Source organism: Oryzias latipes, chromosome 6, assembly GCF_053564925.1.
Source record: "Oryzias latipes strain Hd-rR chromosome 6, Olatipes_Hd-rR_3.1".
NCBI classification, from domain to species: Eukaryota; Metazoa; Chordata; class Actinopteri; order Beloniformes; family Adrianichthyidae; genus Oryzias; species Oryzias latipes.
Genome location: NC_136242.1, coordinates 19586490 through 19591836, shown reverse-complemented (window position 1 = coordinate 19591836; position 5347 = coordinate 19586490).

The following is a 5347-nucleotide window of genomic DNA, read 5'->3' as shown; positions in this document are numbered from 1 at the left end:
ATTACAACCCTCACCTACGTCACTGATGACAGCACCGGCAGCTGGGACGGTGAGAAAAAAAATACAAGGAGATCAGCGCGTGTCGAGGAAGAAACTCGTGTCGGTTCTTCAGTTTGGACGGACACGGACGAGTCTACAGTCGAGTGGACTGCAGAGCTTTGCAGAACTGTGGACAAAGACGAGGGGAGCCACAGCCCCCACTGGGAACACTGAACTCCTCCTCATCATCACCACGCAGACGGACATGTGCAGAGGCTCCTTCCGATAAAATTCATAGCTGCCCCCCCCGCCCCCCCCAATATACATATTTTTCAAGACCATTAAAAATAAAATAAAATATTGCATCATGAGTAAGTGTATAAACGATTGTGTTTCGGTTTGGGTATATGGCACATGGGGTATTAGTTAAAACAAAAATTACTCGGTTAAGATTTTGAAACAGTCAAGACAAAACATTGTTTTAAACTTTGTTTTAAAAAACGCCAGATAATTGCATTTCTCAGATTTCATGCATGGAGTGAAACGATAAAGCTTTATTAAAGAACCACTGAAATTGTGTTTTTGGTGTTTTTAACATATTCTTGTAGAAATTTTTTTCATGATGGAGAGCATATATGAAGAAAATTAAGGTTAAAATTGCATTTTTGAGTATTTCTTTATTCAAATCGTTGTGAATCCAGAACAGGTGAAAAAATGCTGTTCAAAAAAGCCTGTAGCAGCGACACAGATGCTACAATTGGCGTGCTACAAGCTCTCTGCTCTGCTCCATTTCGATGCATCCACTTTAAGATAAATAATTCATGAAGGACCTACGTCTTCGTTTTCTTAGCTGGCATCTGGCTCAAAACTGTACAGCTGGATAGCTCCAATACTACTCTCCATCTTTGTTGCACCGGTAATCTTCTATTGGGGTTGTGAGGAGCTGTAAGCTGTAAGCAAGTGGGAGACAGTGTAAACAAAGGAATGATGGGAAATAAGGGAAGGCTTCCTCCATGCCTCCCACAAAAAAGAGGAAAATTTCTGATGAACTCCTGCTATTCTACAGAAACTGTGTCTAAAAAATAAAAATATATATATATTTGCCCAAAAACTCCATATTTACAATTTAAAGACCACTGGGAACACTTTTAAAATTGATCAATTGATGAAAGGTGTGGGACTTTAAAAATTCTGGCCTGAAATCAACCACTGTTATCTTCTGTTTGGTGTGTGTCCCTAAAATGTTTATTCCCATCAGCTTCCCCTTTTAATTTCTGTCTGGAGGCCTCACTGGTTCTAGGATCCAGGTCCAGTTTCCATCCATAAAGTATGAATGCATGTTAAGAATCTGGTGCATGGCTTTAATTGTGTGGAGTTGTTCTGCAAAAGCATGACTGCCGTGTTTGCAGACAGTTTAGAATGGCTTCAAATTAAACTGGTAGTGCTGACAGTTAGTCTCACTAACATTTACACTGCAACTTAGAAGTTAGTGCTTCTAAATTGAAAAATATGGTAAATAAAATTCAATAAATGTTTCAAAGCCCAACTTGCTTACAGATGGCAGAGACAGGTAGAATGTCCAATATTGCCATGTGCTAAGGTCTCACAGGGTTTGACATTTCTCCTTGTCAGTTTTAAATTTATGTTCCAATGTAACCCAGCCTAGATGGATGTATCAAAAATAACTTTCTTGCACCAGCTTGAAGGAAGTAGCAGAAAGCTGCCCTATACCGCCCCATGTGGTGGCTATTAAGGCACAAATTGTTCTCTTGATAATATTAGTTCATTTTCTATTTTTTTTTAATGAGGTCATTAGGCTGCCAGAGCCTATCCCGGCCACTTGTGGGTGAAGGCAGGGATAGGCTCTGGCAGGGTACACCTTGGACAGTTCACCAGTCTGTTGCAGTGTTGCAGAATCACACACCCATTCACACTCACACCAATTTAGAGTTGCCATTTGACCTATGAAGCATGTTTTTAGAGAACCCACACATGCTTGGGGAGAACATGCAAACTCCACACAGAAAGGTCCCCCATTGATGTTCTGGTTCAGGTCCCCCAGCTGGGCCTTAACCAAGGGCCTTCTTGGTGTGAGGCAAGACCACTAACCACTGTGCCACCGTGCAGCCCTTGTCTTTCATTCTGCAGTCTTGATATTAGTTGACATTAGTTGACATAATTGAATTTGAATAATTATTACATTGGGTTACAGGAAAAGCAATATCTAAAAGAAAACATGTTTACTGTCTTTTCAGAGGTGCAAAATGCTGGAAGCAGATGTGAAAGACCGGCCTAAATTTTAATCAAATGACAAGTTGCATCATATAGATAATCAAATATGGCTGGCTTGTGCAGGCAGGTTAGAATGGATTAAGTATAGTGTGTTATAAATAAAAGGATAAATAGAAAAGTATACAAGATGGTGGTAAAGTCCAAATAATCATAAAAACAAGTTAAATAGGATTAGGAATAACTACATCAGAGGAAGGGCTCTGATAGAGTCTTTCATAGATTAACAGCGGCTGGGATGGTTTGCACATTTTCAGAGGACTGATATTAAAATATTGATAAATGAATGACAAGGTTGGAGATCCAGAGAAAGACCAGAGACAAAATTCCCTGGTGTTGTGAATGGCTGAATGAGAGCTGTAGATTTCAAAAAGATGTAAATAACAGGGTGGGATGGAGGTAAATTATTCACTGTGGAGACCCCTGAAGGGAGCAGACTTACATAATAATACTATTCTTGTTGTTTCTATAAGATCATTGAGACAATTCAATTCAAGCACAGTAATGATAGTAAAAAGATAACTAAAAGAAAAACAAACATCGTTTCTTTAATAATTTAGTGTCCACATTTGAAAATAGTGCATTTCATTTAATAGGAAGTTCCTTAAGACAAATTTGGCCCAAGTCATACGAAATCCATTTGAATGATTCATGCTAAAATATTATAACGTTGTAGAATCCGCGGGGTCAGTGAACAGAGAAACACTCGACTGCCATCTAGTGGCCAGTTTATCAATCTTTAAGCATGTGTTTTCACAGCCTGCTGGGATGTCAGTGCAGAACAAAACCTGGCAATCCATCATCATTAGTAAAAGCGAAACTGTGAGAATCATTTCACTAAACATATTAAGTAATCGCATTTGTAAATGTGTTTTAGTTCCCTTTTCGAAATAAATGATAACAAATTGACATCAATTGAATAAAAAAAAAAAACCCAGACAACTTAATTATTTTGTTTCTACATGACTGTATATTTACATTTTTTTTGGTTGATTAAAAGAATTTGGATCTGTGTAGAATTTGTTAGGTAAAAGAACAACGATTTAACAGAATGGTCTCTAACCAGTCACCTATTATGTGTGTCATTACTATATATTTTCAGCCCCACAGTACAGACAGACAGGTATTAATCTGTTTTAATTAAATGTCTGTGAAAATACTAATTAAAACGTATTTTAGATACCACACTAAAGACAGTGGGGACAGTTCCTTATAAATTTTAGGTCTGGTGTCAGAGAAAATAATTCTTTGGGGAGTAGTTTGACTGATCTGCCTAATCCATTTAATTGTTGGTTGATCCTTGCTTTGTTAGGGACTTATTTTTATGCAGTCATCATTGTCATGGTACATTTTGATCGGGGGCTAAGCAGAGTTATAAACACTAAGGGAGTGAAAATCATTGGGCTGACTGGAATGAATACTGATTATGCATTAAGAAAAGGGAAGTGAAGATCCAGCACCGGTCTGCTGGAACGTCACAGTTCCTGTGGAAGGACGTGACACCAATGAAGATCTGCAGCTGAGTTCTGCTTTGGATTTAACCACAGCGGCGTGTGTTCAGAGGAAATAAAGCCAGTGTTAAAGTAAAACTACTTGTGGGAATGTACTTTCAGGATTCTCAATTTTTTACAATAAAACATTTGTCCTTTAAATTCTTAAAATTCCAGTGTACTTTAAGGTACCTAATGACTTTGGTTTAATGATACAGCTGCCAGATTAGGTGTAGCAGAGAGGATTATGTCCATGATCTAATTGAATTAAAAAAATATAAACAAATGATTTGGTTAATAAGGCTATAAGTCAAATGTATTTAAGTCAATCTTAAGCACACAAATATTTCTTGCTTGGGCTAGGATTAGATTTACATCTTGCTTTTATGTCCAACTGCCATCTTCATTTTGCTGCTTAAAACATTTACGCCTGTATAAATAGTAAAACATTGCATTAAGGCTTCTTCCAGAGAAGTCTACAAAAATGACCCAAATTCAAGTGGTTGAGTAAAAACTCTGTAGGGCCTCTGATTTGTAAAAAAATGTTTGAGTTCTTTGCTATACCAGAGATATACAACCTTCTAAAAAATATCTTAAAAACTTTATTTGTTTATCATTTCAAAAAATTAAAGTATTTTTTATGCAATCCAACACATCCTTACCACTAGCCCACAGCGCAGTTTTATAGAGATACAGATTTTGTTTTCCAGCAGGACCTGATACCTGCTTACACTGGGAAATGTACCCAAAGCTGGTTTAATGACCAAGGTGTGCTTGATTTACCAACAAACTCATCTATCCTGAGCCAGACAGAAAATCTATAGGAGGAAAATGAGAGACACCAGACCCAACAACGCAGATAACCTAAACGGCATGCAGCTGTCAAAGCAGTCTGGGCTTCCAGTGCACCTTTGCAGTGACACAATCTAATTGTCTTCATGTCAGAGTGCACTGATGCAAAATAAGGCCCAACTAAGCCTTGAGCGCGTAAATAACAGTTTTCAGTCACCTGACATTTTTTGATTAGCTTCATACAACGTTTATTATTTTTAGACAGTACATTTACATTTCACCTAAGCCAAAATTTCAGAATTTTCAAAAATATATTTAATGATTCTATGTTATATAAGTTTGCTTTTATGAATTGACTGACAAATACTACTACTTTTTTCCCTTTTTCTTTTCTTTTTTTTTTTTTTACAATTTCCTAACTTGTGTAAACCCATCTATAAAAATAAAATAAAATAAAACTACAAGGACTTCTAAAGTTGACAATGACAAAATTATTTTTGATTTTAAATTTAAAATGAGATGTTTTATTCACAGACATTTTGTTACCGCTCCCAGCATTAGATACACAATACAATGTTTTATTTTTTTTTACACATAGAAATAAATAGAATTTTGCCAAATTACTAAGACTTAGACAAACTATAACTGCTTTAAATGGTAATTAGACATTTAGATTTGTTAACAAGATAACTTTTTCTCACCCTTTTTTTATTAAGATGTTAAATAACAACTAAAAAGTTACCTTTCAACTTGGGAAGAAGAGATTTGAAAATTGACTGAGACAAAAAGGTGTTTTT